Source organism: Heteronotia binoei, chromosome 19, assembly GCF_032191835.1.
Source record: "Heteronotia binoei isolate CCM8104 ecotype False Entrance Well chromosome 19, APGP_CSIRO_Hbin_v1, whole genome shotgun sequence".
NCBI classification, from domain to species: domain Eukaryota; kingdom Metazoa; phylum Chordata; class Lepidosauria; order Squamata; family Gekkonidae; genus Heteronotia; species Heteronotia binoei.
Window position 1 is genome coordinate 42,974,851 of NC_083241.1, and position 25,273 is coordinate 43,000,123.

At 44.9% G+C, this 25,273-nt stretch overlaps 1 protein-coding gene across 2 annotated transcripts in view; it reads left to right on the forward strand.

Moving 5' to 3' along the window:
• The first annotated feature begins 307 nt into the window (after positions 1-307).
• Positions 308-25,273, forward strand: part of OTUD7A (OTU deubiquitinase 7A) — a 150,244-nt gene continuing 125,278 nt past the window's right edge. The window contains exons 1-2 of one of the 2 annotated variants that reach the window (XM_060260146.1): positions 308-453; positions 21,906-22,010. The gene's annotated coding sequence lies outside the window, so the exon portion shown is untranslated. The remainder of the gene's footprint in view (positions 454-21,905; positions 22,011-25,273) is intronic. The other variant, XM_060260145.1, reaches the window with a different exon arrangement.

The following is a 25,273-nucleotide window of genomic DNA, read 5'->3' on the forward strand; positions in this document are numbered from 1 at the left end:
CCTCGCAGGGCTGTGGTGAGGAGAATGCCTCCTGAGGTGTACGTGTTGGGGGGGATGCTTCTTGGCACTCCCCCGCTCCCTCAGACCGGCCAACCTCGCAGGGCCGTCGTGAGGAGCCTTCCCCCCACCCCGGGGGCGTGTCTCTGCGGGGGGACAGCCAATCCGCGCGCGCCCCTTCTCCTCCTGAGGGGAGGCCGCGGCCTATCGGGGCCCTTTTCCCGCCCAAACGTCCCCTCAGCAGCAGCAGCAGCCGCCGCCGCGCCGGGTGACGGAAGGAAGGAAGGAAGGGGGAAGGCGGAGGCCGGGAGGAGGAGCCCGCCCCGCCGGCCGGTGAGAGGAGAGAGGCAGGCGCCGCCGCCGCCGCCATCGCCCTCCCTCCCTCCTCCTCCTCCTCGGGGCGGCTGCGAGGCGAGTGCGGAGCCCGGGCTGCGGCGACTCGATGGGGGCGGCGAGGTGAGGAGGGAAGGCCCCTGTGGGTGGCGGCGGGGGAGCAGGACCCACGACCCCCTCCAGCCCTCCCGGCTCCTTCCGCCCTCCGCTCGGAGACAGGTGCGAGGGTGGGTGGGACTAGGACCCCCCCATCATCTCCTGCCCCCCCCCCCGCCTTTGCTGGCCCCGAACAGGCTGCAAACAACCCCCCCCCCCCCAATTTTGCAATGGCTTCTTCCCCCAGTTCGAGGACCCCCCCCCCATGTTGCAATTGCTTTTCTCCCGTTCCAGCTCCCCTTTTGCAATTGCTTTTCTCCCCAGTTCGAGAAGGCCCCCCCCCAATTTTGCAATTGCTTTCTCCCCAGTTTGAGGCCCTTATTTGCAATTGCTTTTCTCCCCAGTTCGAGAAGCCCCCCCCCCAATTTTGCAATTGCTTTCTCTCCAGTTTGAGGCCCTTATTTGCAATTGCTTTTCTCCCCAGTTCGAGAAGCCCCCCCCCCAATTTTGCAATTGCTTTCTCTCCAGTTTGAGGCCCTTATTTGCAATCGCTTTTTTCCCCAGTTCGAGAAGGCCCCCCCCCCCAATTTTGCAATTGCTTTCTCTCCAGTTTGAGGCCCTTATTTGCAATTGCTTTTCTCCCCAGTTCGAGAAGCCCCCCCCCCCAATTTAGCAATTGCTTTTCTCCCCAGTTCGAGGCCCTTTTTTGCAATTGCTTCTCTCCCCAGTTCGAGAACACCCCCCTCCCCAATTTAGCAATTGCTTTTCTCCCCAGTTCGAGAAGCTCCCCTCCCATTTAGCAATTGCTTTTCTCCCCAGTTCGAGGCCCCTTTTTGCAATTGCTTTTCTCCCCAGTTCGAGAACGCCCCCCCCCCAATTTAGCAATTGCTTTTCTCCCCAGTTTGAGGCCCTTTTTTGCAATTGCTCCCCCTCCCCCATATTGCAAAAAAAAAAAAAAGAAAAGCCTTCCTGGGTTCTTGCAGGGGGAAGAGGCTGCATTGCAGAATTTCTCCCTTTTCCCTTCCCTTCCCTTCTCTCTCTCGCCTTGCTTTCTCTTTCACATCCCCCCCCCCCCCCGCCGCATATTTCTCTTTCCATTCATTCCTGGGCCTGGTGCGGCGGGGGGCGGGAGGGATGCTCCGACTTTGCAAGGAGCCAGGTAAGGATGCTTCTGGGGCGGCTGGACCTCGGGCTGGCCGATGGAGGGGGGGGTTATTAGGTGCTGCGCTGCTCGGTTGTGTTCTTCTTGATGTTGTGCATCGTGTGTATATATGTGTGGGGCGGGGTTTCTATACGGACTATGAGGAGATGGGGGTCGTGGGCCTTCCTGCAATGCAAGGAGAAACCCTCCTTCCATATGGCGGTGGGGGACTTGGGCCTTCCTGCATTGCAGGGTGAAACCCCCCTTCTATATGGGGGTGGGGGTTGTGGGCCTTCCTGCATTGCAGGGTGAAACCCCCCTAACATATGGGTACATGAGGAGTTATGGACCTTCTAGGAGAAAACTCACCCTTCCATAAGGGGAGCCTGTGTGTGTGGGGGGGGGGGGGAGGATCATGGCCCTTCCTGCATTGCAAGGAGACACCCCCCCCCCCCAAGGAGAGGGTGAAAAAGGAGTGTCAGTCTCGCCTCCATTCAGTGCTTGGCCTCCCAGGGCCGCACAAAACACTCATATTCTCAGTAGCTTCCCTGTTCTTCCATGGAGTATCTATGCAAATGAGCATCCTTTGGAGTTTCGAACTGGAGGCAGTTATGGCTGGGGGGGGGCAGTTATGACTGCGAGCAGGGAGTTTTCCCCCCTTGCCCTGTCATCGAACATGATGCGGCAGCAGCCTGGGGAGAGAGAAACGAGCATTCTGGTGGAGAAAGAAAAGAAGAAATGCCGCTTGTTAATTTGCAGCGATGTCGCTGCTGCCCATGTTTCTATGGAGACCCTGCAAAAAGCCAGAGGCCGGAACAGAAGGGTGACCCACCGCCACCCACCTTAGCATCCTGAAAGTGAAATTCGAACTAGGGGAAAGTAGATTGGGCTGGGGAAATGGGCTTCCTCCTGGGTCCCCACTGGCTTTCATCAGCATCAGAGGTGTGTGTAAGGGTGGACATTGCCCTGTGACCCTTCAGATTTGGGCTGTGCCGGTGATGTCATCCTGTAACCAACTCTTGCGCCTCCATCAGCCTCTTCTCCACCCCCTTCCCCCCCCCCCCCCAACAGTCAAATAATTTATGGTGCATGAACTATGACGTACGCTGAAACGCCAGTTCCCGTTAAATGTGCAAATAAATGCAGTTTTTAGATAAAAAGGGATCCCGGCTTTCAGTATTTGAATTGACCAAGGTGGGTGGGTATTTTTTGGGGGAGGGGGAAGTGTATGAAATGAAACGCTTCATTTGAACCAGCTAGAGTGCTGGTATCCACCCTCGGCCAAGGCCCTAAAGCGTTGGGAAAGCTAGGCCTATATTCCTTTGAGGGTGTTTTTTTTGCTGTTCTATTGGGAGACTTATTTGCATTTTAAATCAATTGCTGTTTTAATTTTTGTTTGAAATAGCGAATCTGGAACCGTCTATGCAGTGCATTTGGTCATTTTTAATAGGTGTAGTCTTTAGTAAGCTTTTGACAAGAAGAGCTTAAAATTGTGCTGTTAACATTTGTTAAGATAGGAACAGTGGGCATATATGCTGTGTAATGGGTTCTTTTTAACTCTTAAGAGAGATGCCTCGAGATGAGCGTGTGGATAAAGTTGTTTGATTTGGTAAAAGAATCTGTATGAGTTTTTTTTCCTCCCTCTCCTGGGGGTTAAAACAGCCCTGGAAAGGATTTTGACCAGGAAAATGACAGAAAGAAGAGTAGAATTTTACCATCTCTGGCTATCCTGGTATCTGCTTCTTTTAAAGTATATAGGACCAGATCACACCGCTGAGAGGTTCTAATCATGAGACTAAAGAATCATGTGCTTTTTGGTCCTGAAAGATGCTGATCAGATCCTGGGTTTGTTTTTGACTTGCTGGGTGCAAGGCACACCCTTTCTCCCACACAGCTGTAATCTGCAAAACCAGAGAAATATTTTGAAGACGAACATGATGCAAAAAAATCTCGGTGTCCTAAATCTATAAATATAGCTTACCTGCTTGCGCTTTGGTTCCGTTTACGTCGCTTTTAATTGCAAAGGGAAGAGACCATTCCTTTTGCTAATCAAAATTTGTCTTCCAGGTTTGCCTCGTTCATTTGCAGTATGTTTTGAACATTGTATACCCAAATGTGATATATGTGCTGAACAGGAACGCCATGCAGTTGCTGCGTACTGAGTTGAGACGAAACCGAGAGGAGGGTAAATCTGGAACATGCTGTTTCTTTTTGACTTCATGCTCCAGTTAGCTGTAGGCCCGACTCTCTTTAATGTGTCTGGTTGGAGCAGAAAGATGTGTTTTCCTTTGTTTTCCCCGTCTGGTGGTGTGGAATAAAGTTTCCAAATACAAGGTAGAGACATTTGTTCAGATGTTACTTGTTGACAAGGTTTGCATTTTGGGGTGGGCTTTTTCACAGGATGGGGAGAGCACAGTCTCTGTCTTTGTTAGAGCTCAGAATGCATCTGCAGTGATGATTTAAGGGCTCTTCAAGAGCAAGAGCAGCAACGTCTGCTGGAAATAGCAAGTGTGTTTTGTCAGCGTGGCCTGTGATGGCCTTATGATTCCACTGCGCATCTCCCAGGGCCAATTTGGTGTAGTGGTTAAGTGTGCAGACTCTTATCTGGGAGAACCAGGTTTGATTCCCCACTCCTCCACTTGCACCTGCTAGCATGGCCTTGGGTCAGCCATAGCTCTCGTAGAGGTTGTCCTTGAAAGGGCAGCTGCTGTGAGAGCCCTCTCAGCCCCACCTACCTCACAGGGTGTCTGTTGCGGGGGGAGAAGATATAGAAGATTGTAAGCTGCTTTGAGTCTCTGATTGAGAGAGAAGGGCGGGGTATAAATCTGCAGTCTTCTCCTCTGTCTGGGGTTGATCCACCTCGAAGAACTGCTCTTGTCTCTGAGGTACAGTTAAGCAGGTAAATGCATTATTCCCCCCACCACATTTTTTTTGTGGTCCTCCCCCCATGAACCTCTGCTTTGGTCAAACACACATGAGGCTGTCTTATATTGAGTCAGACCCTTGGTCCATCAAAGTCAGTATTGTCCACTCAGACTGGCAGCAGCTCTTCAGGGTCTCAGGCAGAGAGAGGTCTTTCCCTCACTGACTGCCTGGTCCTTTTAACTGGAGATTGGACTCTGGACCTTCTGCAGGCCAAGCAGATGCTCTACCACTGTGTCACTGCCCCTCCCAAAACAGATCCTTGGTCCAACCAGGTCAGTATTATTGTCTGCTCAGACTGGCAGCTGCACTTCAGGGTTTCAGGCACAGGTCTTTCACATCACTGACTGCCTAGTCCAGAGGTGGCCAAACTGTGGCTTGGGAACCACATGTGGTTCTTTCACACATATTGTGTGGCTCTCAAAGAACCCTCCCCCCAACTGGCCAGCTTGGAGAAAGCGTTTCTCTCTTTAAATCACTTCTTCAAGCCAGCTTAGAGAATGCATTTAAAGTTGCTTTCTTTCCACTTCTCTCTCCTTCCCTCATCTATTTGCTTCCTTCCTTGCAGCTCTCAAACATTTGATGCTCAAGTCTTGCAGCTCTCAAACATGTGACGTTTATTCTATGTGGCTCTTAGATTAAGCAAGTTTGGCCACCCCTGGCCTGGTCTTTTTAACTGAGGATGCCGGGGATTGAACCTGTGACTTTCTGCTGCCAAGCAGATGCTCTACCACTGAGCCACAGCCCTTCCCCATCCAGGTCAGTATTACTGTCTGCTTGGTCTGGCAGCTGCTCTTCAGGGTCTCAGGCAGAGATCTTTCACATCACCTACTCCTTGAGATCCATTTAACTGGGAATGCCGGGGATTGAACCTGGGACCTGGAGAGCTACCGTTGGCCACCCCTGGTTTACACTTTATTTTTGGTTATTATTATGCTTCATTGATTTAGCTTTTGTCTCTTTAACTTTAACAAACAGGACTATATATTCATTCATCTTGGACCTGATGAAGTTTTAAAACAGTGCACTTTTGGCTGACCCACCGTTGTCCATATATGTGTCAATATATTTGGAATTCATTTCTGGAATTTGTGTATTCATATATTGGGAGTGTATAGTTGAAATTAGTGTTTTGTTGTGTATGACTGGCTATCTCTAAATTACTCTTATTGTTGTGTTGTGACTGAAAGCCGTGTGTTTTTGATTTGGGCCACCTGGAGGCTGGCCAGCCAGTATGTGACTCTTCTTAGGATAGCTTTGGCATTCTCTCAGGAGGAGGAGTCTAGATCAGGATATTTTCATTAAACCTAAGGGAATCCACATGGAAAAACACATTCTTATATCATGGTTAGCCCACCAGGTACCTCTTTCAATCTCCCCAGCCTTTCAAATGGTGTCTACTTTTGTGGAGACGTGGCACTGGAAATCTGGCTTCACTCTCTGTTCCTGTCATGAATGCACTTGGGTAACACTAAACCAAACATCCTATTATTTTAGAACAGGGCCGTGGCCAAACTGTGGCTCGGGAGCCACATGTGGCTCTTTCATACATACTGGCTGGCTTGGAAAAGACATTTTTCTCTTTAAATCACTTTGCTAAGCCAGCTGGCAGCTTGGAGAATGCATTTAGAGTTAAAGTTGCTTTCTTTCCATCTCTCTCTCTCCCCCTCCTCCCTTGCTCCCTTCCTTCCCCTTCCCCCTCCCTTCCCCGTCTGGCTGTCAAACGTCTGGTGTTGATTCTATGTGGCTCTTACATTAAGCAAGTTTGCCCACCTCTGGACTAGCCCGAGTGACCTTCATGGCAGAGTGAGTGTTTGATTTGGACTTCCTGGCACTAATGTGGCAGGTCAGTCCTAAGATGAGTTACATCTTTTTAAAGTCCACTGAAGTTAGCAGGCTTAGTGTAACTTAGCTTAGGGTTTTGCTGCAATGCCTGCTGTATCTGTCTCATGGGGCTGCTCTTTGGTTGACCCCGCTGTTTGTAAGGCAGCACAAAGGCCTTTTTGTAGAGAGCGTATCAATGACTAAGACAGCAGCATCACAAAACACGAAATGACAAACTTGTTGACAGCTCAAGGCAGTGAGAACGGCTGGTACTGGGGTGCCAAAATGCAATATTACTTCTTTTAAAAATACCTTACTTTGTGCTGAATGATGTCACCGTAATTTTAGACCCAGGGCTGTGCATCTGGAAGGCACCTGATGAATCTGATTTTCTTAAATGTTGTCGTTCCATTTTAATGAGTCCTTTTGTTCTCTCTTTTTTTTAACCTTTACATTTGTGAATCAGTGCTTTTAAAATGGAAAACCTGTGCTTTCAAAAATGAGCTGTCAGCATAGATGCCAAGTTTGTTTTCGTTGTCAAGGGCAATGATCTATGCTGGGTTTTTCCTTTGCTCACAGTGGAGTTCAGATAGTGAAAGCCTCAAAGCCGCAGTCCTGTATTTCTGCCTCTATATAGATAGTGTCTATATATATTCATAAAAATTAAGTTGGGCGGTTTGTTACTTGGATCAGTCCTAAGCTGGTTGATTCAGAATCCAACTTCGGACTGTTCAATAGAGCTTACTCCATGGAAGATATTCTTAGGTTTGCTATATCTGACAAAAGGAGTTATGACTCTCAAATCTAGTTGGTTTCTAAGGTACTACTGGACTTGAGTTTCTAAAGTGTTACTGGCAGAGAGCCATTCTGGTGTAGTGGTTAAGTGTGTGGACTCTTATCTGGGAGAACTGGGTTTGATTCCCCACTCCTCCACTTGCAGCTGCTGGAATGGCCTTGGGTCAGCCAGAGCTCTTGTAGGAGTTGTCCTTGAAAAGGCAGCTACTGTGAAAGCCCTCTCAGCCCCACCTAACTCATAGGGTGTCTGTTGTGAGGAGATTGTAAGCCACTCTGATTCAGAGAGAAGGGCGGATTATAAATCTGCAGCCTTCTTCTAATTGAATTAGGTTTGTCGTGTCAGTCTTCCATAATTATTTCTTTAATTTATTTAAAACAGTTTTTATACCGCCGTTCCACCAGATCAGTATCCTTGAAGTGGTGAACATGAAAACATTTGAACAATTAAAAATACAATTCAGAATTATAGAATAATTCCATAAAACACACATAAACATGCAACACCAGAACCAGTGAGGATGGCAGATAACTAAGGTATGCCAAATTAAATGAAAAAGGTTGAAAGTAGGGATGTGTATTCTCCCCCCTTTTTACAGAATTTGTCATTAGGATACATTTTTAGGGCAGATTTCATAGTTGAAGGCATTATATATTTTACAATAATAGTTATTAAGGGTAAATGTTCAGACCCAAGGTGTCACTGGCCTGTCAATCTGTTATCTTGTTTGGGTAAATAATATTTCTCATACTTATTGGAAATCTTAATCAATTGGTTTAAACAGTGACATTTTGGGATAAGAAGAAGAAGAAGATATTGGATTTATATCCCGCCCTCCACTCAGAGTCTCAGAGTGGCTCACAATCTCCTTTACCTTCCTCCCCCACAACAGACACCCTGTGAGGTAGATGAAGATATTGGATTTATATCCCACCCTCCACTCCAAAGAGTCTCAGAACGGCTCACAATCTCCTTTCCCTTCCTCCCCCACAACAGACACCCTGTGAGGTGGGTGGGGCTGAGAGGGCTCTCACAGCAGCTGCCCTTTTCAAGAACAACCTCTGCTAGAGCTATGGCTGACCCAAGGCCATGCCAGCAGGTGCAAGTGGAGGAGTGGGGAATCAAACCCGGTTCTCCCAGATAAGAGTCCACACACTTAACCACTACACCAAATTGGCTAATTGATAGGAACAGAGAGGGGCAGTTCCACTCTGGGTCGCTGTTCAGTGTTACAGCATCTGATAGAAAAATATATTCACTTTCCAAGTGGTTCTTTTAATGAAGGATTTATCGATTTGAAAGGGGGCTTTGACACTGTTCCTTTGAGAAGACGCTGGGAAGAACTGAGGCACATTGCAGTTATATATTTTAATAGTTTGAGGAGGTGAAAATAAAATAGCATTCTAAATAATTATTAGATTATTCTGCCTACAAGGTTTATGCAGAAGCTATTTATATATGTGTGTGTGTTTGTGTGTATATACACACACGTAAATATGGAAAAAGTTACTTAAACAAGAAGAAACAAACAAAATGCAGAAACTTACTGAGCAAAGATATGTCGTCTTGCTTTTTGACATGTGGCACTGCTCAAAACCTGTAAGTTAAATGTGTAGCTTGAATCTAGTGGTACCTTTTGAAGACCAACAATTTAATTCTGGGTAATTTGTGTGCATGCATGCTCCTTTAGACTTGTAAGCAGCCTGTAGTGAATAGGAACGACTTCCAGGCAAACAGGTGGTGACTTTTATTTGGTAAATTGGACAAGAGCAGTTGGTTCTCCCCCCCACTTTCTGGCAGTAGTTGAGCCATAAATGACTTGCATTTGCATATAAAAAATTCAAGGAGTGCATGCAGACTGGAGATTCTTTGATGTCCACTGAAAGTCCTTCCTTCCCCCACTTAAAACTTCTGCATTAATTTTTGGTGGTTGGGAGAGCTTGTTTGAGCATGCTGTAAAGCTATCTGCATTCAGTAGTTTGAATGGTGAAGTCATTGGGGATGGGGCAAGAGTCTTTTGTATTGAAGCTTCCATTAACATGTAATTAACACACAGAATTCACTGCTGCAAGAAGCAGCGGCAGCTAAAAGCATAGACAGCTTCAAGAAGGGATTGGAGAAACATATGGAGCAGAGGCCTGTCCGTGGCTATTAGCCACAAAGCATAGATGGAACATTCTGTCTGGGGCAGTGATTCTTGGTGCTTGATGGGCAATAGTGGGAAGACTTCTGGAATTCTGCCCCACTGGCGGACCTGGGTTCTGGCCACTATGTAACACAGAGTGTGGGACTGGATGGGCCGCTGGCCTGATCCAATGTGGCTTCTCTTACGTTCTTATGTCCCTTACAGCAGAGTACTTTTCTCCCTTTCTCACAATACAAGAACTTGTGGATAATCAGTGAAATTGCTGAGCAGTCAGGTTAGAACGGATAAAAGGAAGTCCTCCTTCACCCAAAGGGTGATTATCACTGCCACAGGAGGTGGCGGCTACATGCATAGACAGCTTCAAGAGGGGATTGGATAAGCATATGGAGCAGAGGTCTATCTGGCTTTTAGCTACGGCTTATTGTTGGAACTCTGTCTGGGGCAGTGATGCTCTGTATTCTTTGTGCTTGAGGGGGAGCACAGTGAGAGGGCTTCTAGTGTCCTGGTCCCACTGGTGGACCTCCTGATGGCACTTGTTTTTTTGGGCCACTGTGTGACACAGAGTGTTGGACTGGATGGGCCACTGGCCTGATCCAGCATGGCTTCTCTTATGTTCTTATGTGACACAGAGTGTTGGACTGGATGGGCCACTGGCCTGATCCAACATGGCTTCTCTTATGTTCTTATGTGACACAGAGTGTTGGACTGGATGGGCCACTGGCCTGACCCAACATGGCTTCTCTTATGTTCTTCTGTGACACAGAGTGTTGGACTGGATGGGCCATTGGCCTGACCCAACATGGCTTCTCTTATGTTCTTAGTGTTTCCCAGCTTGTGGGTCAGGATCCAAAAGTGTGTTTCAGAGCCTCTGAAACTGGGTCACAGGCCAACCCTCGCTAATGACCACTTCTGCCCCTTATATTGTTCTTTCTTTTATTGTCCTTATTGTCAACATCTCACATTTTCGCCATCCACCTCCCTTTGCAACAGTGAGTGGGAAAATCTGTCTAGCAACTAGTAACTTTATGCTAGTAGCTAGAAGGAGGGAAGAATGGGACATTGCTTGCTTGGGGGGCAGCTTTGTGTGATGTTTTTGGTTTTTCTCAACAATATCTAGTTAGACTCAGGAGGGCAGCCATGTTGGTCTGTTGCACCAGAACAAAGTTTTGATCCAGGGGCCCCTTTAAGACCAACAAAGTTGTATTCTGGGTATCATCTGTCATGTACATGCACATTCCTTCATATTCAGGTGGGCAGCCATGTGGGTCTGAAGCAGCAGAACAACGTTTGAGTCCAGTCAGGCACCTTTAAGACCAACAATGTTTTATTCAGGGTATAAGCTCCTTCAGACTTGTAAGCGGCCTGTAGTGAATTGGATTTATCGATTTGAAAGGGGCATCTGACGCTATTCCTTCGAGAAAATGCTGGGAAGAGCTGAGGCACACTGCGGTTATATATTTTAATAGTTTGAGGAGGTGAAAACGAAGAGTAGCATTCTAAATAACTAATTATTAGATTGTCCTGTCTAAAGGTTTATGCAGAAGCTATTTATATACAGGCCTTGAATTCAGCACACTTGAATACGTGCGCACTTCTTCAGATAGGAATACACATGAAAGCTTCTATTCAGAATAAAACTTGGTTGCTGTTAAAGGTGTCACTGGGCTCAAACTTTGTTCAATAACGTTTAGTTGGAAAACGCAGTGCTGGACTAGATAGGAGGCAAAATCATAGTTTGTCTTGGACTCCGAAAGTCCTTGGGCCGGCCCTGGATGGGTCACCGTACCAAGTAGATTTGTATTTGTGGGTTACCATCAGTGTTCCCCCTCAGCTGAGTTAGTGTGAGCTAGCTCACAGTTTCTTAGCTTCCGGCTCACATATTTTTGTCTTATCGCAGGAAAAATGGCCCCAGAGCAAATTAATTTATGCAGCAGCTTACAGTTTTAATGCCAGTAGCTCACAGAATTTTTGCTCACAAGACTCCACAGCTTAGAGGGAGCACTGGTTACCATACTGAAAAGGTTGAGAACCACTGCCTTACTGTACCAGGGCTGTTCTGAAGGCAACCTTTCTGAAGTTATCGGGGTCTAAGTCTAATCAGTGCCTGGATGGAAGACTATCCAGAACCCCTGGGACTCTGTGGAGGAAAGACAACATGCACAATGCATGTCTGGAAGAAACTGCTTAGATGGTGGCAGGTGTCAAAATATTTTTGTTCGATTTTTCTTTCATACGCCATCCTACAGGCTCTGTGTGTGTTACATCATGTTGTTCAAAGCCAAGGCAAAAAAACAAAAATCCAAACAGACTGGTAAATTATGATTCCGTGCACTTGCTAAAAAACAACAGCCCAACAAAAGGGGTTTTGTATGGCACACACAGATGTCACTGGAAAAGGAAGATTCAAAGCTGGGGAGCAGCTATCAAGATGTCCCCTTGTTATTTGAACGTGAGCCATGAGAGGTGCTATTTAAAAAATGGATCTTGAAATTGTGATATGGTGGAAGGAAGGAGGCAAGGCTGAAGTTAGCTACGGCTGAGGAAGTACATGAAGCAGGTAGTGGCTATGATAATGGATTATGGCCTTGGACAAGAGTGGCCAAGCAGGCTTGGGAGTTGCATGTGGCTCTTTCACACGTTTTGAAGCCCTTGAAGCCAGAAGCAGCTTGGAGAATGCAAATAAAGGTAAATTTGCTTTCTTTCCACCTTTCCTTCTCTCCTTCCTCCCCATCTATCTTCTTCCCTGCCTCTCCTCCCTCCCTTCTTCCTCTCCCTCCCCTCCCTCCCGCCTTCATCTTGTGACTCTCAAACATCTGATGTTTATTCTTCGTGGCTCTTACGCTAAGCAAGTCTAGCCACTCTTGGTCTAGGATCTATAGGTCAGGAATGCAAGAAAATAATATAGGCGAAGAACTTTGATCATACCATATACATGCTAGGTTTTATTTTAAACAAATATATGGTGTAGCGGTGCACTTATCAGGAGATAGATGTTCATTCAGCTATGTGTCTATTTCCTGGAGGAATTTGTGTAGCCATACTTTGGTCACTTGGGAAGATTCGGGACTAATTGAAAAAGACAATAATGGTCGGAAAAGTTGGGGGCAGCAGGAAAAGTAGAAAATAGATGGACTGACTCCATCAAGGAAGCCACGAGGACCCTCCATTTGGAAGACTGTTAACGATCAGATATTTTGGAGGTCATTAACTCATAGGGTCACTGTCTAGTTGGAAGCCACTTGAAGGCACTCAACACAAACACAAGTTATGCCTTTGTTTCACCAGGAAACCAAGCAAGGCATAATAATAATCCACAGCTTTGGTTTTGAATTTTAGTTAATTTGAGAAATTTGCCGATGAGTACGGCTTTAGGGGTTTTACATAGCTAATAGAATTTTAGTTTGGCCTAAGCAACAGCCAGGTACCTGCTGTTACAAAGGAAACAAAGATTGCCATGAAGTTTTTCCAGGGGAAAGTAAAAGTCCAGTTGTGTGAATTGTTGTGTCAGAGTATAGGTAGCATGTAAGACAGTGGAAGGGGCCGGAACAGAAATGGATCAATATGTCCTTTCGGCCGTTGGAGACCCCAGTTTCTTTAGCACCAGCCCTGAATACCTGCTGTTGTTGAAAAGTGCTGTAATTCACTTGTGTGTGACAGATGGTATTCTTTCTCTGCTGAACCACTCTCCTTAAGTTGTCACACGCCTCTCTCTGTGGTTACATCCATTGTGTGTATGTGCAGAATTCAGAGAGGAGGAAGGTGTTTTGTCAGTTGCAATTGCTGCAGAAATTGCTGCAGAAATCATAATCAGAAAATATAATGTGGAAAAAAAGAAAAACAACGACATTCCATTTAACTATTGTTTATGGCAGGGGTGGCCAACAGTAGCTCTCCAGATGTTTTTTGCCTGCAACTCCCATCAGCCCCAGCCAGCATGGCCAATGGCTGGGGCTGATGGGAGTTGTAGGCAAAAAACATCTGGAGAACTACTGTTGGCCACCCCTGGTTTATGGAGATATACAGGTATCTGTCGAAGGGAGCTCTGATTGGAAACCTCGTACCCTGTGTGTGGCATAATACACCTGCTTTGGCCTGCAGGCCCTATTCTGTCCTGACTTCTAGAGGTTCCTCTACACCTGTAAAGGCTCCCCCCCCTTTCAGTAACTTGCCACCAGAGCCTGACCTTTGTGTGGAATTGCCTAGGAATTTTTTTGTAGCAGGAACTCTTTTGCATATTAGGGGTGTGAGGGGTGTGGCCTATTATGCAAAAGAGTTCCTGCTACAAAAAAGCCCTGGAATTGCCCCCTGGGAAGGTCAGGACTCCCAGCTTCCCTTCCAAGCTCTGAGGTCTTGCCTCTGTGCCTCCTGCTGCCCAGCACCTGGTCACTACGGGGACAGTTTACCACTTTTCATGCCCCTGAAGTTCTAGCCACTTGCCAACTGCCTGCCTTACCCCGGTTGTTGCTGTTGTTTAGTCGCACAGTTGAGTCCGACTCTTCGTGACCCCATGGACCACATCACGCCAGGCCCTTCTATCTTCCGCCATCCTCCTAAGTTCACCCAAATTCATGTTCATTAGATTGATAACACTATCGAACCCGCTCATCCTTTGCCATCCCCTTCTTTTACCTTCAGTCTTTCCCAGCATCGTGGTCTTCTCCAGTGAGTGCTGCATTCTCATTTGGTGGCCAAAATATTTGAGCTTCCTGGTGCTCCCTTTAAAATAGCTTTCTCGAGAAGCTGTGGAGGCCTATGTGGTACAGAGAACCCCTCCTAGCATCCCAAGTTACAAAGTATTTATTAAAAAAGAAAATGTTTACAAGCCTGCTTTTAGCACAGCACCAGATTGAACAAAGGATTCAAAAGAAATGGGTGAAATGCAAATCCTCTGTCCCTCTCTCTATACATGCCCTATCAGTTGTTAAAATGTAGGATAGACTCTTTAACTTAGATAGTTACAAATCCCTAAAAAAGTTATCATTACCTTGAAGCTCCTTTCAAATATCCAAGCCAACCACATGGTCTCGGGCTGCCTTCCCAGCAGAGGGGTCTCTGTGCACTCACAGAGGAAAAGAGACCCCCCTTCCTTGTTGCAAGGAGGGTTTTTAAAAATTATATTTTTCTCCACCAACTAACCTGGCCAGGCCAGGTCAAGGAAGCATTTCCTGCAGCTTCTTCCTGGAGCCTGATAGTCTAAAGTTCTTCAAACCTCTGTTCCCTGCTTAGGAAGAAGAGGGAGGTCTGGACCCACCCATTATCTTTCCTGCCAGTTTTTTTGCTATTTGAATGAAGAAGAGCTGAGGTACCTCTGGAAAGTAAACACAGACTTTCCCTCCTCCTCATGCCTGTTCTCTGCCAAAACCTTTTAAAACACACAGTGGATGTTTTGCTTATCTCAAACCTCCCAGGAGAAAACTTGAATTCTTCACAGCCCAAAAATTTCCTAGGTCTCTAAGATGCTCCTGGACTCAAATCTAGCTCTTCTACATGCTGTCCTCTGAAACAGTCTTCATAGAAGGCACCACAATCGATCACATGGTTTAGAAATCTTTTGGTATCTGATGAAGGGAACGTTGCCTCAAAAGCCCATACCCCGAAAATCTCCTTTGTCTTCTGAATGTGTTCCAGTCTAGCTGTTCTGCTGCAAGGCAACATGACTATTCTCTGCTTGTTAAAGGCTGCGGCTTCTCTCTCGAACGTGTTTCATGCTTGCTTCGTATTGCAGCATATGGTTCTGTGATACAAATATGCCCTCTGGAAAGTAGGTCGTAACCTGTTGCTGTGCTGAACAGCATCGTTTCTCTTTGCTCACGGAATGGTTTTTGCGCTTGGGGTGTGGGGACTGTGCTGTTGTTAGTGGGAAGAAAGCTCTGTTGTTACTGAAGCAGGGTGGTAGGGGCTGTGGCTCAGTGGCGGAGCCTCTGCTTGGCATGCAGAAGGTCCCAGGTTCAGTCCCCGGCTTCTCCAGTTTATAAAAGGACCAGGCAGTAGGTGATGGGAAAGACCTCTGCCAGAGAACCCCAGAGAGCCCCTGCCAGTATGAGTAGACAATACTGACTTGGATGGACCAAGGGTCGGATTTAGAAAAAGACAACTTCATGTGTATGTATATCTAATGTGGCCAGCTCCATGAGAATTTGAATTTCACATACTTTAAAAGGGGCTGTGGCTCAGCGACAAAGTGGCATGCAGAAGGTCCCAGGTTTAATCCCTGGCATCTCCAGTTTATAAAAGGACTAGGCAGGAGGTGATGGGAAAGACCTCAGCCTGAGACCCTGGTTCAGAATTCTCCTTGCTGCTTTGTTTTGGTGGGGAAGTGGTACTCCATTTTCATTGCTTAGATCCCTCTTGTGTGAGGCAATTCAATCGTTTTGGACTCTCTGAACAGAGACCAATTGTTCTCGAAGCAGTTTGAACTACCCACGGTGAGCAAGAATGCTTGATTGTACCATACTTTTAAAAACGGGAAAGGCACGAGCGACATAACGGCAATAGCTTGTGGAACAACTGCCTTTCTTTCCTTAGTGCTCAGAGTGAATTTGTGTGATGGTTTTTGATGGGGAATCTTTCCAGAAATTGGTGTGTGTGTGTGTCTTGAGTGTTAAGATGATGATTCCAGTTGATGCTGCAAAGTAGGAACACGGCCCAGATTTAGCAACATTCCTTCCTTCCTTAAGCTATGCATGTTTAAATTAGGTCACTGAATATATTGCATGTTAACGAAGAAATGCTTTATGGCTATGTAAAAGAAGAAGAAGAGGTCTTATGCTTTCAGGGTGGGTAATTTTTGTATCAAATCATGGCTGATTTCTGGTGACCCCCATGGAGTTTTCAAAGTAAGAGACAGGGGTGGTTTGCTGTTGCCTGGCTCTGTTTGCAGCTCTGGATTTCCGTGGTGGTCTCCCCTCCAAGGACTAACAAAAGCTGACCCTAGAGAACCAGTTTGGTATAGTGGTTAAGAATATGGACTCTAATCTGAGAGAACTGGGTTTGATTTCACACTCCTCCACATGCAGCCAGCTGGGTGACCATAAGTTAGTCACAGTTCTCTCAGAGCTGTTCTTTCAAGAGTAGTTCCTGAAAGAGCAGTCTCAACCCTGCCTAACTCATAGGGTGTCTGCTGTGCAGAGGGGAAGGGAAAGGAGAGTGGGACCCCTCTCTGAGGCTCTAAGTGAAGGATGGGGTATAAATCCGAACTTCTCTTCCTTCTCCTCCTCATGAGATCAGGCTATCCTGGGCCATCCAAGTCAGAGCTGCTCTTGTAGCTATGTATACTTTACCAGAATTTTTTTGTACTTCTCCCCCTTTCACTTTCATCAGAAGGGAAGGCTTTTTCTGAACCGTTTTCACCAGTGTCCCCTCTCAGCTGAGGTAGCGTGAACTAGCTCACGGATTTTTAGCCTCCGGCTCACACATCTTTGTCTTAGCTCGAGAAAAATGGCCCCAGAGCACACTAATTTATGCAGCAGCTCACAACTTTAATGCCTGCAGCTCACAAAGCAGAATTATTGCTCACAAGACTCTGCAGCTTAGAGGGAACATTGGTTTTCACCTGCAGTAAAGGCTGGGTTCACATGGTTATTTCATACATGAGAGTAGCAGCAGGCATCCCCATCAATATATGAAGAAATATAATGCATAAACTGGGCAATTATATCGACAGATCTACAGCAATTCTTCTAATAGCCGCTGGTTTTAATTTTTTATTTTGAGGTATTAGTGACATGGTGGTAACCTAGTGCACATTATCAGTGAAACTGGTCCTGTGTGTAGAGACAGTATTGTGTGAACTGCTCTTTTATGAGAGGGAAGCCTGTTGACTCTTGCATTAACCTCATCCCACGTAGGTCGGTGAAGCGGTGAGATTAAATTAGTTCAGTGTCAGTCAGTTTCTGGCATAGTCTGTGTCATTTTTACAATTCTCTAAAATTCAGTGGGGGGTGAATTCCTTAAAAACTTGGGGGCCATGTTCCAAATAAGTCTATAAGGAGATGCTTGATTGTGTGTTACCCTGAAGTTGGTTTTTCAAATAAATGTTAGTAACTTTCTTGTACATTGGAAATACTAGATTTATTTATGAGTTAAAGCAGGGGTGTTAAACATACGGCCCGGGGGCCGAATCAGGCCCCCCTCCTGGAGGGCTCCCATCAGGCTTTTGAGCAACTGGCTGTCATCTGCTTCCTTCTCTCTCTCTCTCTCTTGCTTCCTTCTGCATCACAGCTTGCTTTGCCAGGCTTGCTCAGTCGCACAGGATCTACTGAGACAAGTCTCTCTCCCTTCTATTGGCTAAGGCTTCTCCCCATTCTGGTCCCCTGGGAAAGGAAGGAAAGAACCAGAGCTTCCTTTGCCCAGTTCCCTGGACTGCACTGGAGAGATACAAAGGAAGTGCCATTAAGACCAACAAGTGCTGATGAATTAATCATGTTTTATTTTAAGTTTTTAAAAATCTTTAATTGTGTTTGTTTCTTTTATAAAGTTTATACCCCTGCTACCTGGCATTACATTTTATGGCGTACATAGCCTGGCCCACCAAGGTCTCATTAATGTCAGATACGGCCCTCATAACAAATGAGTTTGACACCCCTGAGTTAAAGGTTGTTGATTTGTACGCTTCCTCCAAGAAGTTCAGGTTTGGGCACATGATTTTATCTCATGTAGTCTTCACACCCTCCCAGAATGGTAGCCAGTCAACTTGATGGCTGGCCAGAGTTTTGAAGTTGCCCGCCCACCCCTCCCCAGTCCATCCAGAGTTCTATCACCAGCTCTCAGACTGGTGTTCTTGACCCAATAATTATTTTGGGAAATAACAGAACAGAGCAAGAGTCCAGGAGCACCTTAAAGACTGAGAAAATTTGTGGCAGGCTGTGAGCTTTTGTGAGTCACTGGTCACTTCTTCAGAACCATTGAGCTGTATTGCTTTAAATTTGGTCTGCCTGCAGATGTATCAGTTGCCTAAGGATTATTCATGACTGTTGTGATAAATGACAAATTCTTTGGCAGCCGGACAAGTTTGCTTTTACCTGAGAACAACCACTGAAATAGAATTTTTAATAAAATACTGGTCCTTTTTCGGGGCTTCCAAAGGTACACTTGTGAAAGAATGAATAAGTACAAGGTAGAGATATTTTTGCATTAGCAGTTCAGGGAGATACTTCCAAGGTCTCTTTAATGTCATTTCCCCTTTTTAAAGCTTCTGGGATAGTAATTGCTAAATATCTGGGGTTGTACTCATGCAGAGAAATGGACGTTTTGCATTTTCATCAGTTAAGAACATAAGAGGAGCCATGTTGGATTAGACCAGTAGCCCATCCAGTCTAACACACAGTGGTCAAAATTCAGATGTCGGTGGGGCCAGAAGTTCTCCCACTTCCCCCCCACCCCCCCAAGTACCAGTTGCTGGCTAAAATGGGTTTTCATTACGTTGATATCTAGAACCCCTCCGTCTGAGAAATCATGGATTCTTTTGCTGCTGGGAAGGACCCTTTTGACCTCCTCGAGCTTGTAGAAATATTTCAGAAAGTACATAATTTATACATGAACCACACACATAAGTGCTTTTGACATCTAATCTTGATTTGCAAGCTCTTAACCTCATGTCTGTGCTGCTAATGCAACATGATTAGTGATTATTATTTTTTTTGCCATACTAGCAATATTGTATTGAGAGTAAGGTTCTTTCTTCTCTCTCCCTTTCTCCCACAAGGAATATTCAGGTAAAAAACATGAACAGTTATTCATCTTAAGTGTTGAAAGGGAGGAGGGTTGTCTATTTAAGCTTTAAATCTAAACATTCAGTATTTTTACTTTGCCATTCTACAAAATCCTTTACATTTTTTTTTAAAATCATATAAAGTGAAACAGTAGAGTGAGTAAAATCGCAGTAAGGGAAATTGGAAATAAATGCCTGCCTTGTCTGAGGTTCCATTAGGATGGAAATATTTGCTACAGAGAAGTATTGCGAGACCATAAGAATCTATGGATGCTTTAATGTATTTGTTATGGAGGAAATGCGGTTCTTCTGTTTTCCCACTTCTATTATTTTGAAACTGCCTTTAGAGCCAACACATATAAAGACGGTAAATAACATATCAGTCCATTTTGCTCTACTGTTACCTCAAGGCTAGCATGTAGTCGAAGGCCGGCTAATTGTACTCTTGTGTTTCAGTATTCTGATATGCGTCTCTTGCTGCCAGAATCGCTGAGGGATTTAGAGATTATGCTGCCTGGTTATGATGACATGAATGACTGTGTGTTAGAGCAATTAGGGGAGGTGCTCCTCGTCTTAATTCTGACAGGGGAGAGGGGGTGCTGGCATCCCACATGAGAGGAAAGTTACCCTGAAAGACCAGAGGGGTCTAATTTTCTAATGAGGACACTTCTGGAAAAAAAAAAAATAAGGGTTCATTAAAAAGGACGTTGACAGGGGGAAGGCTGGGGTCAAATCTGTCTTCTAAGACAATTACAACGGAAGCCTCAAGGATTCTTTGTTATACAAGGTAAGTAAGCTTTGTTTAAAAGCTCCGTGTCTTGCTTAAAATGAGTAAAACTAAAAGGAGCACAGAATCTGGTGAAACACATGTGTATTTAAGATAAGGCAGGCTTTAAAAGTGTTGCAGCAAATGATACCTAGAAAGGTCTTGGAGTTTTGGAGTTTTTCTTCACCACCAGCCCTGCTTTCATTGCTGTTTCCAAATACTTTTATCTATTTTGTCCTCACAGCCCCTTTGAGTTGCTGCTCTTTGTCTTGTTTCCATGGCCAGTGGAAAATGGGAACTGTTTCGGGCAACTCCAGTTATGGGGGGAATTTTGAATAGTCTTCCACACAAGAATTCTAAAATTCTTGGAGGTTTTGCTTGGTTTATGTGCACACGTTTTTAGATTTTGGATATTCAAACAATTTTTATGTTATCTGGTGTTTTTGAACTTAATATTTTTATTTTTAATGTTACAATTTAAAAAAAAATATTAAAAGAAATATACTCTCAAAAGTTATCTGGCCTTTTTGGTAGTGGCACCCCGTCTTTGGAACTTCTTGACCAGGGAAGCCCGCCTAGCCAGTTAATTACTGATGTTTAGAAACCTGCCAAACAACCTTGAGTTTGAGCCAGTTGCTCAGCTATATAAGGGGAGTATCAGATTGATTCCTGTTGCTTGCTGTGTAATTTTTGCTTCTTCTTTGATTAACTTGATATTGACATTTTTATATTACTGTTCTAGTGTCACAACAGCCTTTTGGAAATACCATTGTAGTAGAAATGACAGCCTTTTGAAAACCAGTGTAATAGAATTGATACCAATTTAGTAGAATTTATATAGCCTTTTGAAAATACCAGTGTAGTAGGAATGTGGGATCTTGGAAGCTAGGCAGAGCTGGCCCTGGTGGGTACTTGGATGGGAGACCACCAAGGCTTGCTACGTAGAGGCAGAACATGGCAGACCACCTCTGAACATCTCCTGCCTTGTAAATTCTACAGAGTCATCGTAAGATTATGCATGGGATAGAGAAAAAGTACTTTTCTCCCTTTCTCACAATACAAGAACTCGTGGGCACTCAATGAAATTGCTGAGCAGTCGGGTTAGAACGGATAAAAGGAAGTCCTCCTTCACCCAAAGGGTGATTAACCGTGGAATTCACTGCCACAGGAGGTGGCGGCGGCTACAAGCATAGCCAGCTTCAAGTGGGGATTGGATAAACATCTGGAGCAGAGGTCCATCAGTGGCTATTAGCCACAGTGTATTGTTGGAACTCTCTGTCTGGGGCAGTGATGCTCTGTATTCTTGGAGCTTGGCGGGGGGGGGGGGCACAGTGGAAGGACTTCTAGCCCCACTTGTGGACCTCCTGATGATGCCTGAGTTTTTTGGCCACTGTGTGAAACAGAGTGTTGAACTGGATGGCCATTGGCCTGATCCATCATGGCTTCTTTTATGTTCTTAAGGCAACTACAACTTAATGGCAAAAGGGGAGGGGACCATGGGGGAGTTACAAGCGGCCAGTTGGAAAGAAGAGTGGGCGTTATTTTGTACCAACAGGGCATGATGATTCCCATAAAAGCATGTTTTCTGAATGTAAAATTCTGCCATTAGGAGTATTTGCCTCCATAAGTGAGAGAATTCATTGAAGACATTGGATTTATATTCCGCCCTCCACTCAACAGTCTCAGAGCGGCTCACAATCTCCTTTATCTCCCTTCCCCACAACAGACACCCTGTGAGGTGGGTGGGGCTGAGAGAGCTCTTAGAGCAGTTGCCTTTTCAAGGACCGCTCTGCGAGAGCTATGACTGACTCAAGGCCATGCCAGCAGGTGCAAGTGGAGGAGTGGGGAATCAAACCTGGTTCTCCCAGATAAGAGTCCACACACTTAACCACTACACCGAACTGGCTTTCTTTTCATATCAGGAACTGAATAAATTCATATCAGGAACTGAATAAAATTAGCTGGACCAAATGGCAGAATTATTTGGATTAGCCGTATCTCATTTCAGTAACATAGGTACCTTTTTTCTCTCTTCCAGAAAAGGATTAAAAATAGAATTTTGGTTACTGTGTTAAGAAATACAACTTCCTGATTATTTTTTTAAAAAAAAGACTGCATTAGAAAGAAAGCATGCATCCCAAATGCTCTCTTACAGGAATGGATTTTTGACTTTTTCAGATTCTGTGATCACCATGTGAAAGTCAGAGCATTCTCTCGTGCTGGTCTCAATTGGATAACCCTAGTATTTTGTGATCTTCCCACTGCAGTCTTTTCCTGTACATGGTGAGTTTATTTATTGATATTTTGCTTATTGTGTACAAATGTCACAATTTATGTGACATTTTGGACTAAGTTGATGATTTGTGGTCAAGGAATACATGTGTCACAAGGCTTTTTATTGTCTACCTATAATGTTTAAAACCATTTGAAAGCACTTATTCAAAGAGGTGCAACAGGTGACATTTGGTACTTAATTCTGCCTTAAGCAATATCAAAAGCCAAGACTCCTTGGGGAAGAATGCATAGTGCCGCCTAAGCGGCACAAGTGTATTTTCACACTGTGCGTTACACTGTCCTTTGGCCCAGACTCAGACTTCCTGTTTTGGCTCTGCCCATTCTGCCTTCATGACACACAATGTACCTACCACTGTACTGTCACTTTTCAATCTTCAGCCGTGGCTCATATCATCTAGGCCAGGGGTCTCCAACCTTTTTGAGCCTGTGGGCACCTTTGGAATTCTGACACTGTGTAGTGGGTGCAGCCACAAAATGGCTATCACAGAAGGCAGAGCCAGCTACAAAATGGCTGCCACAGCCTTCAGTCATACCAAGATATTTGTGTTCTGGTGGCAGCTGCTGCCAGTACCAACATTTAAAAAAAAAATCTGAACAACCAGTGACATTTCCGATGGCCAATAGCCCTGCCTGCCCCCACCCACTTTCTTAAAAAACTTGATGGGTGCCACGCGTGATGCCCGTTGGCATTACATTTGAGACTCCTGATCTAGTCCAGAGTAGTTGTTGAAAAACAAATTCAATTTAAAAACCGCTTGAATTTGTACAGATCATATACACACAATGGCTAGTGCGAGGTGGCCAAACTTGCTTAATGTAAGAACCAGATAGAATAAATGTCAGATGTTTGAGAGCAGTAAGAAAGAGAGAGAAAGAAAGAAAGAGAGGGATAGAGAGAGAGAGGGATAAAGAGAGAGGCAAGGATGGATGGAGGGGAGGTGGAAAGAAAGCAACTTCAACTTTAAACTGCCAGCTGGCTTGGCTTGGCAAAGTGATTTAAAGAGAGAAATGCCTTCTCCAAGCTGGTTGATGGGGCGGTGGGGGTTTGAGATCCACACAATATGTGTGAAAGCCACATCTGGCTCCTGAGCCACTGTTTGGCCACCCCTGGGCTAGTACCATCCAAATCAAATAATAAAAAACCCAGCCTTATGCGGAATATTTAATTATTTATGTAATTCACGTATACCCATCTTTCTCCCCAACAGTACCCAGAGTAGCTTGTATAATTCACTTGTCCTCTGTTTTATCCTTACAACAACTCTGTGAGGTAGGCCAGGCTGAGAGAGTGTGGCAGGCCCAGGTCACCCAGTGAGTTTCCGTGGCACGAATGGGGATTTGAACCTGTCTCTTCAAGATACTAATCTGACAATCTTCCCGCTAGGGCACATTGGCTGTCATGTCTCCTTCTCTCTCATTTGTTGGGGAACATGATCCTATTCTGTTTTAAGAATGGGCTGAGGCAATACAAAGCCAAGAACTGATGATAGATCATTTGCTGGTCTTTAAGATGCAGCAAAAGTCCTGTTCGTTTGTTTCCCTTGCCTTGGTTCCCCTAATTGTAAAATGAGAGTCAGATTGAAACATGTTTGGATTTGTGTTGCAAGGGACATCCCGTTGAAGACGAGAAGTGCACGTGGTCATGTTGTAATGCTTCGCTTGCGTCATTTGAGCCAGACAACGGTGTCTGTGTGGCTTTTGACAGATATCTTGCAGAACGGCTTGAATACTGAACATGTTTGAAAGCTATCTTTGTGGCCACTATGAAACTGGTTGATTGCATATAGAGGATGGTAGTTGCTGTGTTTTAGAAAAATCTTCATGTTGCTAACAGGTAGCAGAGAGACAACAATTGTTTTGTGCACCGACATACTTTTGCTATTGTGTTTCTGATGTATTGCACGGCAAGCATAGTGAGGGATTGTGTGCTGTATCGGTGCCTTTCTTCTGGTGTATGCTTTGCAAAGATTCCCTTGGACTGTGTAGCAAACGAGTGTGTGTGCCTCTTCTAATATTCCCCCAATCAACTATCCAGGTCTCCGTAGGGAGTTCAGCTTCACGCTTTCAGAACCATAGCTCATTATAACAAGTATTATCAGGGTCCAATTTGGAGAAGACAAGCACTGACATCTTGGAGATGTTGGATGAAGGTTCAGCTTGTGTATCCTACTGTCTTCTCTGGCTTGAAGCCACGATCCCTGTTAAGAAAGTCATGTTTTATGAAACCAAGAGCCTGTGTTTCCTTGTTGAGTTCTCATGAATTGTTGGCTCTATTGAACTTGCTAATGTGGCAATTTGGAAGATGGTGTTTGGTTAGTGTTTCTCTGTCCCCTCCCTGCCTCTTCCTCTAAAACGTGTACCTATACTGAGCTTCTAGGATGTATGCTTTACATTCGAGCGCCATAATTTTCCAGTTTAGGATAGGTTCTAGTGAATGGGCTCTTAAACGGTCCTTTGTTTATATTGATTTTCTTTTGATGACTAAGCAAGTGGCATTCACTTCAGGTTGTTGCTTGTTGTTCTTGTAAAGTGTGTGCTTTTTGTTTGATCGTCCAAGGTTGCTTTTCCTTCGGCGTACTAAAGCAAATTACTATTGATGCAATATTCCAGAAACTGCTATCCTGTAGGAGATAGAGAATAATTCTTCCAATGGTTCTGAAGTTTTACCTTCAGAGCTTCAAATTGCTCAAGGTTTTCCTTCTTGTTTTCCCTTTATAAATAAATTATGTCAGTTTTTGCTTCTGAATGGGAAAATTTTGATTTCGCCCATTCCTACCTATCATAAACTGTTGCTTCTGTGACTAAAAAAATGTTCCTGAGATAGGAGGGCAAAGGTGAGTGTATAAGGCATAAAGAGTGGAGTTTAAGAGAGAAATTATATTAAAAATTAAAATTAAAAAAAACCCCCAAACACTGAAATGATCAGCTTAATCCCAGCATCCAGAAACCAATCAATACAGAAATGCCTTACAGTATTTTGGATGCCACAGGTTCCCGTTGATATTAGGAAGTCAATGGAAAATTAGTATACTAGAAAATTAGTATGCTTACTCTCCAGATCTGTTACATCTGGCTTACAAAAATAACCGACCAGAACCAAACAAGCAAGACAATAAAACCAAGTCAGTGAAAACAAGTCAAGCCCGTCCACTTTGAGCCTGAGTGAGAAAAGCAGGCTAGAAATAGAAGCAAATACAGAAAAATCAATAAGTCAAGTCATTAAAATAAACAATTAAGATTAGCTTACAGTT